This window comes from Heterocephalus glaber, unplaced genomic scaffold, assembly GCF_053883595.1.
Source record: "Heterocephalus glaber isolate CG9 unplaced genomic scaffold, H.glaber_assembly_v1.0 deba00001472, whole genome shotgun sequence".
NCBI classification, from domain to species: Eukaryota; Metazoa; Chordata; class Mammalia; order Rodentia; family Bathyergidae; genus Heterocephalus; species Heterocephalus glaber.
This window is the reverse complement of record NW_028258315.1, coordinates 38325320-38340803: the sequence shown is the minus strand read 5'-3', so window position 1 is coordinate 38340803 and position 15484 is coordinate 38325320. Positions and strand designations below refer to the sequence as shown.

The following is a 15484-nucleotide window of genomic DNA, read 5'->3' as shown; positions in this document are numbered from 1 at the left end:
GCTCAATCCAGTCTCCAGTACCAAACACACAAATGCGCACACATACACACACACACACACACACACACACACAGAGTTGTTTGAAAAAACCGAAGTATCAGGAACACACAGCTATGGCAGGAATGGTGGTATTATCAGACCAGGGAACTTCAAAACCCCGTAATTATGTGAAGAACTCTTGTGGATAAAGTGGGAGACAGGCAAGGACAAACAGGCAGTGCAAACAGGAAGAAGGAAATTCAAAGTGAGAACTGAGAAGCAGCATTGTAGCCTGCAGAACTGTCCTTCAAACATGCAGGAGAAATAATTTATCAGCAAAACACAAATTAAAGAGATTTGCTGCCACTAGACCTGCTTTTCAAGAAATGTTGAAAGAAGCTCTTTAGAAAAAAGGAAAATAAGATAGGTCAGAAACTGAAATCTACGGAAAGAGAAAAAGAATGTCAGAGAAGGGATAATGAAGGTAAAGTAATAACTTATTTTTCTTATTCTTAATTGATCTAACATTAATAGTGTGTGCAAAAGAACAACAATATATTCAATGATACATGTGAGATAGATAGATAGATAGATAGATAGATAGATAGATAGATAGATAGATGCAGCAATATTATAAAGAATGAGAGAGGGGCTTTCCCTGGCATGATTCCATCCTGCGCATCTGGTCTCTGGGCAGTAGCTGTTTATTTCCGTCCGCGTTCTCTCCCACCTAAGTGCGTGCCACCACTCCATGAAAGATTCGATAGATAAGGACATGAGCCCCCTGAGGCCCCAGAACTATCTTTTCGGTTGTGAACTAAAGGCAGACAAAGATTACCACTTTAAGGTGGATAATGATGAAAATGAGCACCAGTTGTCATTAAGAACAGTCAGTTTAGGGGCTGGTGCAAAGGATGAATTGCACATTGTGGAACCAGAGGCAATGAATTACGAAGGCAGTCCAATTAAAGTAACACTAGCAACTTTAAAAATGTCTATATAGCCAACGGTTTCCCTTGGGGGCTTCGAAATTACACCACCCGTGGTCTTAAGATTGAAGTGGGGTTCAGGGCCTGTGCATATTAGTGGACAGCACTTAGTGGCTGTGGAGGAAAATGCAGAATCAGATGAGGAGGAGGAAGAGGATATAAAACTCTTAAGTATATCTGGAAAGCGATCTGCCCCTGGAAGCGGTAGCAAGGTTCCACAGAAAAAAGTAAAACTAGTGGCTGATGAAGATGATGATGATGATGACAACAATGACGATGATGATGATGATGATGAAGACGATGATTTTGATGATGAGGAATCTGAGAGAAAGCACCAGTGAAGAAATCGATATGAGATACTCCAGCCAAAAATCCATAAAAATCAAACCAGAATGGAAAAGACTCAAAACCATCAACACCAAGATCAAAAGGTCAAGAATCCTTCAAAAAAACAAGAAAAGACTCCTAAAACACCCAAAGGCCCTAGTTCTGTAGAAGATATTAAAGCAAAAATGCAAGCAAGTATAGAAAAGGGTGGTTCTCTTCCCAAAGTGGAAGCCAAGTTCATTAATTATGCGAAGAATTGCTTCTGGATGACTGATCAGGAGGCTATTCAAGATCTCTGGCAGTGGAGGAAATCTCTTTAAGAAAACAATTCAAACAGTTTGTTAAAATTTTCCATCTTATTTCATTTCTGTAACAGTTGCTATCTGGCTATCCTTTTTATAATGCAAAGTGAGAACTTTCCCTACTGTGCTTAATAAATGTTGTCCAGGTTCCATTGTCAAGAATGTGTTGTCCAAAATGCCTGTTTAGTTTTTAAAGATGGAACTTCACCCTTTGCTTGGTTTTAAGTATGTATGGAATGTTATGATAGGATATAGTAGTAGTGGTGGTCAGAGATGGAGATGGTGGGGAGACAAAAGTATACATGTGAAATAAACTCAGTATTTTAATAAAGTTAAAAAAAAAAAAGAATGAGAGAGGGGGGAATTAGGATTTTTTTTTTTGGTAACAGAGATTGAACTTGGGACCTTGTGCTTGAGAGGCAGGCAGTGGCACCACTGAGCTAAATCCCCGGCCCAGGATTATTTTGTTATTATAAGGTACTCACAGTACCCATGGAGTAGTATGGTATTATTTTAAAGTGAACATGGATTAGTTGTACATGCATGTTGCAAATTCTAGGACAGTCATTGAAAGAGGGAAAGAAAAAGAAGAGCAACTGACATGCTAAGAGAGAAAATGAAATCATGGAATGATTAATTAAAATCATGAGGCAGAAAAAGAGTGGAAGAAAAAATAGGAGCAAAGAACTAGAGCAACAAATATAGTAACAAATATGGTAGATATTAATCCAGTCATATCTGCAATCACTTTGAATGGCTATAGTCTAAAGGCACCAATTAAGAGGCACAGATTGTCAGAGTAAAAAACAAAAACTGGACCCAGCTGTAAGTTATCTATAAGAAATCCACTTTAAATATAAAGACACATGTGATTAAAAATAAATGGATAGGGTCCAGGGATTTAGCTCAGTGGTGCTGCCTCCTGCCTTACAAGCACAAGGTCCCAAGTTCAATACTTGGTACCAAAAATAAATAAATAAATAAATAAATAAATAAATAAATAAATAAATAGATGGATGGATGGAGGATCATTCTCTGAGATGTACCAGTTCTTAGTATGTCTATACCTAACAACAGAATGTCAAAATACTTGATACAAAATGAATAAAACTGCAATAGAAAACACATGAATTCAAGACTGCAGCTGGAGACTTCCACATTCTTTCAGAAATGTACAGATTCAGGAGGCTTAAAATCAGGAAGGACAAAACTGAACTCAACCACACCATCTGGCAGCTGGGTATAATGAACATCTATAGACTACTTCATCCAGAAACAGCAGAATAAACATTCTTCTCAAGTTCACATGGAGGGCCAGGGATTTAGCTTAGTGGCACTGCACCTGCCTCATAAGTACAAGGTCCTGAGTTTGATCCCTGGTACAAAAAAAAAAAAAAGAACTCACTCAAGTTCACATGGAACATTCACCAAGATAGATCATTTTCTGGGTTGTAAAATATACCTTAATGAATTTGAAATAATAGAAATCCTGCAATATCTGCTCTAGAACACCATGGACTTAAAATAAAAAATGAATACCAGTAGCTGAAGAATTACCAATAACATGGAGATTAAAAAACACATTTCTAAGCAGCCAATGGATCAAAGGAGAAATCTCAAGAGAAATGAAATTATCTTTTGAGCTACATGATAATAAAATAAAACTCATCAAAATTTGTAGGATGTAGTGAAAGCTGTACTTAGAGGGAAATTTTTAGGGCAGTGAAACTCTTCTGTATGATACGTGATGATATAAACATATAATAAATTTGTGTGAACCCACAGAATGTACAACACCAAAACTGAACCCTAATGTAAGTTATGGACTCCGAGTGACAATGAAGTATCAATATAGGTTCATGGATTGTAACAATGTACCACTCTGGTGGGAAATGTTGATAATGGAGAGATTGTGCATGTTTGAATGGAGGCAAGTATCTGGGATCTCTCTATACCTCTCCATTTTGCTGTGAAACTAAAACTGCTCTTTAAAAAGCAAGTATTATTTTTTAAATGAAGCTTTTTAAAAAAGGTAGATTTTGGGGGAACTTTTTCTTTTTGAAGGCTTCAAACACATTCAAAAGCACAATGACAGTTCCTATACCTAATTTTGATCATATCAACTCAGTCAATCTTGTCAGTATAAACTCTCTCACCCCTACCCCACAATTATTTTGGTATACAAATCTCATTTCATCTGTAAATGTTTTAATTTGTGTCTCTAAAAGATAGTCTTTCATGGGATAGTTACAGAGGACCATATGCTACATGTATGTGATTTAAAAGTTATAAATCAAGCCAACAAATTCTTAGGTAAAAATACATGGAGTGATCAAAAAAAAGTGAATGCTTACATTAAAAAAAATTTATTACAATAAAAGACAATAATCTCCCTCAAAATACTCCTTCCTTTGAACACAATTCCATCATTCTCGCCTCTGTCTGAAGCAGTTCCAGAAGCCCTCTCTTGTGAGTGACTTTATGGGTGTGATTAATTCAGTGAATGCTACTGTCAAATGTCAGCCAATCAAAAAGTAAGTTTGTAAAAACATGAATGGTGTGTAATGGATTCACTTTATTCACAGGATCTGGCACCATGTGACTTCTGGCTCTTTCCCCAAATCAAAATGGCCATGAAAGGTGAACATTTTTAATTGATTTGGGACACCATGACAGCCACAGCAGCAAAACTAAGGAAACAAGACAGTTTACTTCCAGAACTGCTTCAGACAGTGGCAGGGGAGATGAGATAAGTTTGTTAAAGTGATAGGGGTATCTTGAGAAGGATTAATGGCAATATGCCTTTTAGTGTAACACGTTTTTAAAAATTTAAACACATCTTATTTTTGTATCACACTTGGTATGTTCTACTACTTAGACTTCATGTTGAAAGAGAAGGCCAATTTTCAATTTAGAATTCTTGACTCCTTAAAAGTTCCACAGGAAAACGTGGTGGCCAGGGGAAGGAAGGCCTGCCCTTTTTTTCCCATTCCTCATACCTTCCCCCACCACAAGGGGGCCTTGCACACATATATGCAGACCCCCCAGGGAGCCCTTGGGTCTAAACTGTGCAAACTTATGGTTCCTTTCACCCTCGGAAGGAAATGCCTAGTGATGAGGCCTGCACAGGCCCTAGAATTGGCCGTGGGGCCATTTGGGCAAGCACTTGCACTACATCTACTTATATGTAGATTACATATGCTGTGGCTTAGAAGGGGAAGGAGGAGACAGGAAACACTGTCACTAACCTCATGAGGGCTGATAAAATGTGGAATGGAGCCAGCAGCCAACAGAAACTCAACAGTGAGAAAATCAAACCCAGGTAAAAGAGTTTCCTGTCACTGGAGGAGAAAAATTGGACTGAATTCATATTAACCAACAGAAAATGTAGTCTTGTTGATGGACCAAGATAAAGGGCATTGCAACATAAGAGAAACAGACCCAATTCAGGTTCCTGAAAGAACATTCCAGAACCTTGAGGGATATGCTGGCAGAACCACCCTCTGCCCCTCCTTTACAACACCTAAATATGTGTGGCCCGGCCCCTCCTGGGAGAGGAGGCCAGCGTCCACTGCACTGATACATTTGCCTCTCGGCTGTTTGTACAAACTGCCAGCGTCAGCTTCTGGACTTTTCACACTCCTTGAGACCCACAGTCCTCACTTTCGGAATTTGCTTTATCTTCTGCAGCTCCATTTTCCACCAGCTCTTAGCAGAGATAGGAGTGGTGCTTCAGGTACTGCAAATTGCCAGCTCTCTGCTGCAGTGACATGTCCTCGGCTGTCAGAGAGCTGCTCAGCCTCTCCCAGCTGAATGAGCAGGAGGAGTGAATCAGTTCGAGGACAGAATCAGAAAAACAAAACCCAGAATCTGGGGCAGGCCAGGCTCAGCCTCAAGCCAGCTCCCTGTCTTTTCTGTTGCTAATGAGGAGCTGTGTGTCACCAAGCCCCAGAGGAAAGTCCGGTTCCTCTGGACACTGCACAGTGTGCCCTGGCCACTGCTTGGCCTGGAGCCTGAGGACAGCTACCCACCAGACTGGGACACCGAGAGGCTGGAAAAGCTATGAACTGGTCAGCAGCTACACACACATTTATTATTTTAAAGTTACCATGCATTTTATTTATAAGAACAATGTGGTGGCAACTATCAACACTCTACCCCTTATAACCAACTACCTAACTTTACTTTGGGGTGAAAATTGATTGTTTTAGTGTTAGGAACATTGGGAGTGGCGTCCACCCCGTACCAGGGCTCCTATGCACTGACCTGACCTGAAAAGGGCCTCCTTGGCTGTTAATTAGCAGAGGAAACAAAAAACCACTCCCACCCCCACCCCCATGCATGGGTTCTTGATCCTTACTCTTTGTTTTCTCTTCCTTTGCATGATTTTTTAAATCTACCTAAAGCCCAGCAGCCAGGGCCCCACTACCCTCCTTGTGAACCCATCCAATCAGGAATAGAGTTCACCTTGGTTACCAGGGGCAACCACCACTTGTCCCTCTACTCTCTGAGGCCTTCGTACAAACACATTTGTCACTGACATTGAAAGGACTGTCTTTGTTAAAGGAAGGCTCCCCTCCCCAGGCCCCCAACTTCCCCTGGAAGCATAGGCCTACTAGGCTTTATTTGCTTTCCAGATACTCAAGCATTCAGCACAGAACAGCTGGTAAACATGCGGGACTCAGCAGTTCCCTCTAAGGTAGCAAGCCAAGGTCAAACCACAGGGTGGCTTAGCTGGGATGTTAATAAGTCACTTGCAGAAGCAGTTTTGTTTACATAAGGCAGCCAGTGAAAAAATCCTGTTTGCTCCAAAGATGGTTATCATAAATGAATCTCAATCTAAAATATTTTACATGGAGATGCGATTCTCAAAAATAAGTTCTGACAAGCCACCTGTTAGTGGCCTACACGGCATCCATTTCCCATTTTTGTTTTTTTCTTATACTTTGGCCATGTGCCCAGCAACAGATAATGAATCATGACAGTCCTCTTCCTTACTTTCCCAACTTCTCTTGGAAAAAGGTGACCATAGAACCCACTTCTGGCAAATGAGACCAAGGAAAGTTGGTTGAGAATACTTCTGTGAAGGCACTGCTTTTCTTATTAAAGAGATAGATGTTGCTCATTCTACTCCCCACCTAACTTCTTTCTACTTGAGTACAGAAATGATGTCTGGAGCTACAGAATCTCTTCTGTATCCATGAGGCAAAGAGCTTGGAAAATACCATATTAGTGTGTGTGGCCTGCTAAACAGAATGCTGTAGAGTGCTGGCTTATAAACAACAGAAATTTATTTCTCATGATATTGGAGACTGGAAAGTCTAAAATCAAGGTGCATATTAGTCACTTTCCCATCACTTGGACAAAACACTCAACACCTGCAACTTAGAAGGAGGATAGGTTTATTTTGGCTCATGGTTTTAGAAGGTTCAGTCCATGCACAGTCAGCGGGCTCCAAGGCAGAAATGCAATGGCAGATGGCATGGTGGAAGAAAGCTGCTCACTGTCAGGAGCCATCCTACATAATTTTGGGGAAAAATCATTTCATAATTAAATTATGATTCGGACTGTCTAAGGCCCAATGTCACCTTGCCTGAGAGTGGGCTATGGCATGCAGAAACATAACTCTATTTTACCTCCAGTCACAAGTTGAGGCCTCAATGGTCCTGTGATACTGTGACAGTCAAGGCCAAAAGTACATCAGCTGAAGACATCCTGGTTCTTTGAGAACTGAGCAGTAATAATTAAAAAAGAAAGGTTTCACCTGGGAGAAGGACATATTCTTTTTTGGGTTTTTTTGTTGTTGTTTTTTTTGGTACCAGGGATCGAACTCAGATGCTTGCGCTTGCTAGGCAGGCGGCAGAACCACTGAGCTAAATCCCCGGCCCAAGGACACATTCTTTATTAGCCTATTTCATCTCACCTACTATTGTAGGAATGCTGTCCTTACTGCCCTTATCAACATAAGATCCTCACCAACATAGGATTACCACCGCCCCTTAAGTCACTAGATACTCCCTCCTATTATTGTGCACACCCAATAAATACTGGCTGGCTCAGGAGTCTTTTGTCTTTGCCTACTCTGAGGCACTGACCTCCCAGTCCCCCATGTGCTATGTTTTTTGCTTGTTTGTTTATTTTTTGTTTCAGTACCAGGGATCAAATTCAGGACTTTGCACTTTGGAGGTAGGCACAGTGCCACTGAGCTAAATTCCAGCCGTCCCATATACTACGAAATTAAACAAGTCTCTGTTGTCTTTCTTTCTTTTCTTTCTCTTTCTTTCTTTCTTTCTTTCGACTTCATTGTCCCTCTTTCTAGGCAGATCAGAGGATTGATCAGCCTCCAATAGCTCACCCCCTGGCAGCTAGGAAGCAGAGAGAGAAAGGAGAGGCCAGGAACAAGAATATACCCTTTCAGGTCCTGCCCCTAAGTGACACCCTTGCAACTGAGCCCCATTTCCAAACAGCACATTCATCTGTGAACTCACCATGGATCAATCCACTGATGAGTACAACACCCTCATGATCCAATCATCTTCCTAAAGCCCCCATCTCTAAACACATGAGACTTTTGGAGGATATTTTACATCTAAACCATTACAAGGTGTCAGTAGATTTTGTGTCTGGTGAGAGCCTACTTCCTGGTTCATAGGCAGCTGTCTTCTAGTTGTGTCTCTATGTGGCAAAAGGGGAGTGGAAACTCTATGGTCTTTTTATAAGGGTATTAATCTCACTCGTAAGGGCTCCACACCATGACCTAACCACCTCTCAAAGGCTCTACCTTCTAACAATATCACACTGGAAGTTGATTTCAGTATATGAATTTGGGGGGGCATAAAGATAGAGTCTATAGATTGACCATCACAGTTAAAGCAACCTGTAGGAGGTAGCAAACGCCTACCTCCAAACATCTGGTTATGTGAGAAAAATTAACCCATTCATGTTCCAGCCATTCACATAAGCTTTCTTTTGTTAACAGTTTAACATAACTCGGAGTGTAATGTCCTTTGTGATACACTTTCCATTAACCCTGCCGTATCAGAAGGGAATAGGAAAGGAGAAATTCTACACACCTCCACTTTCTCTTGGGCAGGGCAAATTCACAGACACCCCCAAGCTGGGGAGATGAGATTATAAAACTTTCCCAGAGATTTCTCGGCCCAGAGATTGTTGTCATCAACAGGTTAAAGTGTGATAGCTTAATATCCGAAGGTGACAGCTAATATCCAAAGAAAGCCATTGGATGTCACGTAGAAGATGTTGAAGCGCCAGACCATTGCAGCCCCAGGCCATCACATTCTGGGAGGCTGTCATACTCCTAGCAGCCAGAAATGCAGCCCACCCACTTGTCCTCACCGCCTGACAGTGCCACGGGACAGAGGCACTGCATGTGAGGAGAACATGTTTTCATGGGGCCTCAGTGGGCCATTTCAAAGGAATCTTCAATACCATCTGTTCCAAGTGGCTTTCTCAGCACCAATTTTAGAGCTTTAAGGAAAAAGAGGGGAAATGAACTGGAATTCTGATGGCACAACCATGCAGAGATATCAAGGGTTTTGATGATAGTAACCTCTGACAGAGGTAGGCTTGCACGATTGTTAAAACTACATAACTAAATTATTTAAACCAAGGCTAATGGTGTGTCTTGTCCCAGTAGGTACCATTGCCAAGTCTCTCCTCTGTTACTCCCAGAACATCCTTTCAGGCCCCTTTCCACTAGGGACCAGGGGACATATCCATGGTACACTCCAGGATACTAACTGGGCTGGACTCTAGGAGTAGGATTGCTGCTTTAAACAGTGTGACATCCTTGCCTCTGCCAGTGTCTAGGGGCAAGCTGAGCCCAGGACCCAGTCAGTTCGCCCTACCATTCTCTTCCCATAAGCCACCATAGGCAACTTGGTCACTTCTACTTCAACTGGGTGATGTGACAAGATCAGAGGTGTGGTGACAGTGGGGCAGGTGTGATAGTTCATTCTGTACCTCATCCTGACTGGCTCCTAAGTGGTCAGTTTTGGTTAAACACTATTTCCAAGTACACCTGTGAGGATTCTGGTAGATGAGTCAACATTCAAACCCATGGACTGAAGAGAGGTGGTGCACTCATCCCCACCATATGGGCCTGATAGAACAAAAGGCAGAGGAAGGAAGAATTGGTCCCCTTTCTTCCTGCCTCACTGCATGAGCTGGGACCTCATCTCACTTCCTGCCCTTGCAGTGGGGCTTACACCATAAGCCCCTGGCTCTCAGGCCTGTAGACGGGGACTGAATGACACAACTGGCTTTCCTGGGTTATCTGCTCACAGATGGAAGATGGTGGGGCTTCCCAGACTCCAGAATCACATGAGCTGATCCCAATATAAATCTCAGCTTGTATGTGTGTATACATACATATGTATATACACATGCCATGTATATATGTGTGTGTACCCTGTGCATGTATATATACGTGTGTGTATATCCTGTGTATGTGTATATATCCCATGTGTATATGTAGCCTCTTCATGTGTGTGAATATGTGTGTGTACCTCCTCTGTGTATGTCTCCTGAGTGTGTCTGGGTTTGTGCATGTGCGTGTGTATGTGTGCATTTCCTCTGTGTGTATGGGGATGTGTATATATGTGCACTTACCCCCTCAGCTCTGCTTTTCTGGAAACCCTGACAAACACAGGTGCTCTCTGGTAAGATGCCGAGGCCCCTCAGCAGGCAGACGGGGTGTCCTCAGGCGCCAGCATTTGGGTGCAGCCACAGACAGTGGTGGGAAGCCACAGAGGTGGTGAAGTCAAACTGAGCTGTCACGAATCTGTCCTGGGTACAGGGAAGGACTTCTCCCAGAGTAGTCAAGGTCCCTGGTGAAGGAGATTTTTGTTCTGGTGGATGAAGTAATAGGAGAAGAATGCTGTGCCCTGCCCAGGGCTCAGGAGGCCAAGCTCTACCTGCTTCTCATTGCTGCAGGAGGTGCCACAGCCAAACTCTCCCTCCTATACCATGGTCCAGGGCACAGAAAGCACAGTGCACCTCCACACTGGCACTGTGGATCCTCCTCTCTTGCTTGTTTCCTTATTGTTAAATTTGAAACCAAGATGGAAAAGTCAACAATGGGTACCATAACAAAGTGCCACAGACTGGGTGGCTTAAAGGATGAAAATTCATTTTCTCAGTTACAGAGGCTGGAAGTCTAAGATTGGGGCTGGTTCCTCCTGAGAGCCTTTCTCCTTGGAGTGCAGATGTCTCCCTTCTCCCTGTATTCCCCTGTGCTCAAGCCTCTGTGTGTGTCTCTGTCCTCATCTCCTCTTCTTACAAAGACATCAGAAATATTGGATTAGGACCCTCCCAGCAGCTTCACTGCTAGTTTCATCACCTCTTTAAAGACCCCATCTCCACATAATAGCCAAGATATGGAACCAGCCTAGATACCCATCACCAGATGAACCGATAAAGAAAATGTGATATAAATATACAATGGGGCCATAAGGAAGAATAAAATTCTGTCATCTTCAGGAAAATGGATGGATCTGGAGAATATTATGTAGAGTGAAATAAGCCCAGAGTCAGAAAGACAAATATTGCATATTCTCCCTAAAATCTCCCTAAAAAGATGCAAAGAAAGTAGAAGGGAGGCTATTATCAGTCAAGGGAAGGGAATAGAGGGAGGGGAAAGGGTATAAGGGTGGATAGTTGGGGGTGGATATGAGCAAAATATACTATACACATTGAACTCTCCCCAAAAAATGTGGAACTGGGAGGAAGATAGGGCAAGAGGGGAAAATGATCAAAGTAAGTTATATGCACATATGAATCTGCCAAAATGAAACCCATTAATTGGTATAACCAATTTTTTAAAAGACCTAATCTCCAAATGTTATATTCTGAGGTACCGGGTTAGAGCTTCAACATATGAATTGGGGTTAAGGGACATAATTCAGCCTATAACAGGGCCCATGTGATTACATTAGGCCTAGGTCACCCAGATAATGCAGGAGAATCTTCCTATTGTAAGACTCGTCCCTTAATTTGAACCTCTTTTGCCATGAACCACAACATCTAGACAGGCTCCAGGAATTAGGAAGGGGGTGAATTCCACCTGCCACACTATGCTCAGCACTTCTCATACATTACTTCATTTGCATGGCATTTGTTATCCTATTGTCCCCAGTCAGGAGCCACAGCAGCTGAAACAAAGCAGTGATGAATGACCCTGAAGTCACAGTGGGTAAATGGTTATTCTGAGGCTCACCCTCTGCTGATGCCTGCCTTCCCCTATGTTCTTGCTCCTTAGGTCTGCAGCCCCTGTGATCTTGACAGAGGACTGAGCCATGTTAGGAACAGCACATTCCTGAGCTCCCTCCAGCTAATGACAGGACCACTGCCACCTGTATGTGGACTGAATGCTCATGTCCTCCATATTCAAATGCTGAAACCTAATCCTCAAGATGAAAGATGGTATTAGAAGGTGGGGCCTTTAGGAGGTGATTTGGTTCTGAGGATGGGAACCTCAGGAATGGGATTAATGCTGTTACAAGGAGCTGAAGAGACCAGAATCCTCCCCTTTAACTGTGAGGACAGAGGGAGAAGCTGCCATCAGTGAGGAAGTGGGCGCTCCTTAGAATCCTGAGCTGGACTTTTTACCTCCAGAACTGTGGGAAGCAGATGTCAGCCATGTCTAAGCCACCCAGCCTAGATGCTTTGCTATCCCAGCACCCCAGCTGACTAAGACTCAATTCTGAGCCCGGGGCATGCTGTGGCCCTGCTGGCAACACAGCCAACTTGGATCTGCTACTGTGGGATGAGGCCAGCTCAGAGGTGCTTGTGTCAGAACCCGGAGAACACATCTGTCAGCACCCGAATGGCATCACTGCTGTAGTGTACTCGGAGCTTCTCAGCCCTTGGACTCAGTACGATGAATCACATGACAGCAATGAAATGGATAAAAAGTGGGACCTGTGGACACAGTACCTGAACCCAGGGATCCATACCTGTCTGGGCAGCTGGTGGTGCTGGGAAGCAGATGCTTAGGGTGCAGGACGTTTTAAAGAAAAGGGAATTGCAAATCCTTTATCCATCACCCAGCACAGGGCAACCAGAACCTTTCCCCAAATGGTACTTCTAGTCAACAAACAGTGGTGATAAAAGCACAGGCTCCAAAACTTTAAAAGTCCATAAACCCTTTGGCAACAACACTGCCTCTGAGAACATGCATGAATAAATAAAAATCAAAGGCTGACCCCGATTTCTCATGGTATCTGGAAAGACAGAGAGCAACAGCTTCTTAGAAGAAAGAGTACTGGGCCCCACAGCATCTCACTGGAGCCCCAGAGGCCCTGGATAGAGTTGGCAGCAGCCAGGTGGCTGGGTGGGGAAGGCAGACCCAAGTCAAGGCCATTTATTAGTAAACTGAATAGCGCTCACTAGAGGACTTGTAGGGCTGCAGACAGTCCTTTGAAGAGGTGAAGGCGGCTGTGTCTGGGACTGCAGACACACCATGTCCAAGTACTAAGTTTATATTCAGCCACCAAACAAAGTGCTTTGGATGAAGAGAAGCACTCGCCAGGGGTCAGCCTTTGGTGATGTTTGCAGAGAATTCTTCTCGTGGGCAAAGTCTGCACTGAACGGTAGATTTCTCTATTGAGAGCCCAGAGTCCCTGCAAGCTGCTCAGGCCAAAGTTTTGTCCTTGATTTAAAAACATTCTTTTCCCTGCAGACCTCTAGGTAGGGGCTGGGAAGAATTGCAACAGGGCACTTGATGTGGGACAGTATTAATAGGACTCAGCCTTCTGAACCCTGAGGGGACACTGGAAAGCCAGGTGGACTCCCGCTTAATCCTTCCCAGGCCTGGGAGCCAAGGTTGTGAGCCTCTTTAAGCTTTGGGGATCATTTGCGGTAGAATTAGAGCCGAGTTTGTACAGTGGAGGCAGTTTTACTGTTCCTGTCTTGCTTTTATCTGTAAGCACACCTTTCTAATCAAGTGTCCGCACACACAATCTATTAGAGCTGAGAAAATGTGCACACAGCAGGGCTCGGGGGAGGCCAGGCAGGGAGGGGCACCATCAAAGCTGCTCGAGAGAGGCAGAGCTCAGCAGATGGGAATTTCTGCTCCACTTGCAGCAGTGGGTGGCTGGGGAGGGACGTAATAAAGATAAACTAAGGTGAGAAATGAAGCTTGGGAGTCATTCTAGGTTTCTTGAGCACTTATTATGTGCCAGTGCTAGGCTGTGTTAGGGAGATGCCAGCAATTCAGGGGCAAAGGGATAAAAGACTGAGGAGACCTTGGAATTACAGATAACTGTCCCCAGAAGGGGCCAATTTAAGGACACAGGTCTACTCTTTACCCTCTGGGATAAGGAAACCAAGGTATAGAGGCAATATATTAAGCATGGCCTTTCAAAAAATCATAATAAAGAAGACTACTCTGAAATCACAGGATTATTGTGTTAAGAAACCTCTGATTTTAACTGGGTTCAAATTTACCATGTGGACCAAGCAAGGTGCATGTCCTGAAGTCTGCCTGGGACAGACTGGATGGGGGAGTTTGGGGATCCTAATGTAGTGATTTTTCCCATATTGATCTAATAGAGACAAACTAATTTTTTTTTTATAAACTTAAAGGTAAACTTCCCCTTCCCCAAATAAAGACTTTCTTTCTTCCTAAGTGAGGAAACTTACATTTTTTATCATGTCCATTTGCCCATGTGGCAACAAATGCTTTATATTTAACGCTCATAGTGCTGCTGTAAGGTTGGCATCCTTATGCCCATTTTATGGATGAAAACAAGGAGGCTCAGAGAGATTAAACCACCTGCCAAAAGCCACACAGCTAGTTATGATCTGGTCAACTCCAGAGCCTATGCATGCTGCTTATATTATTACCTAAATTCTCACAGGTTTACTGGCTGTGCACAGGCGGCCTGTCATGTTCCATCCACAACAGCATAAACAGACAGAGCAGCTAGCTGAACAACCCACTCTGCTGGCCCTTCTCTGGCCAAAGCTGCTCCCAGAGACAGAGCTAGGTAGCAGGAGCAGCTCCTTCCTGCAGACAGGAAGCTGGTTTGCAGAAGGGGCCATGACCGGACCTCCGTAACTGCCATGAAGAAAGGCAGTCCAGACTGTGGGACCCAAGGGGCTGTGGTGATGGAGTGGAGGGCTGGCAGCCAGATTCTGGGGGCATCACAGGCCACACATGAATACTTGGATGCACATTCAGACAGGCACAGAGTGAGAGCAGCCAGTGGATCCCTTTGTCCTTTCCAGGAACTCCTGGGCAATCCAGTGGCTCTAATCAGTACCTATGTGAACTGCCTGTCCTAATAAGTATCGCAGAGGTGATCAACACGTTTTCACAGAGAACCTGGAGATGCACAGGGCCAGTGGTGAGGGACCCATTTGATCAATCAGTGGCTTCGGTGGTAGGAGTGTCCGGGCTGCAGAGAAAGGCTTGTTCTCAAATCTTGGCTCTGCCACAAGCCATGTGACCTTGAGAGAATTATATGGCCATAGTGTCTTCTCATTAGTACATCTACTTTGGAAGGCTCTGAAGGAATGAATCCCACAGTACTACAACTTGAATGACAGTGGCATGATGACACTCAGATGACAGGGTGAAGCACTGCTGCTGTGAATGATCCTGAAGACCCCACAATGACTCCTAGTCCTGTTGTCCACTCCCATAACAAGGAGGGCTCACTTGTGTAGCAAGAAGACACTGCAGAAATCATAATATGACTTCTGAGACTAGGTCTCAGCACATACCATGGTTTCTCCTTGTTCTCTCTTACATCACTTGCCCTGGGTTCAGTTAGCTGCCACATTGTGAGGACATCTAAGCTGAGACCCACAGGTGTGAAATAGAGGCTTCCTCCCAAGAGTGATCACTTTGCCAGCCATGGG

General features: G+C 43.8%; 1 protein-coding gene and 1 pseudogene across 9 annotated transcripts in view; one reads left to right on the top strand and one right to left on the bottom strand.

Annotated features, from left to right (window-relative positions):
- Nucleotides 1-15484, bottom strand: part of Usp6nl (USP6 N-terminal like) — a 303422-nt gene that overhangs the window by 14294 nt on the left and 273644 nt on the right. For 7 of the 9 annotated variants that reach the window (XR_015439473.1, XR_015439471.1, XR_015439469.1 and 4 more), the window contains 2 exons: nucleotides 7234-15484; nucleotides 1-7115 (listed from right to left, as the gene is read on the bottom strand). The exon at nucleotides 1-7115 is cut by the window's left edge and continues 14294 nt beyond it; the exon at nucleotides 7234-15484 is cut by the window's right edge and continues 22533 nt beyond it. The gene's annotated coding sequence lies outside the window, so the exon portion shown is untranslated. The other 2 variants (XR_015439468.1, XM_087181952.1) reach the window with 2 other exon arrangements.
- Nucleotides 731-1615, top strand: LOC147826324 (nucleophosmin pseudogene; annotated as a pseudogene).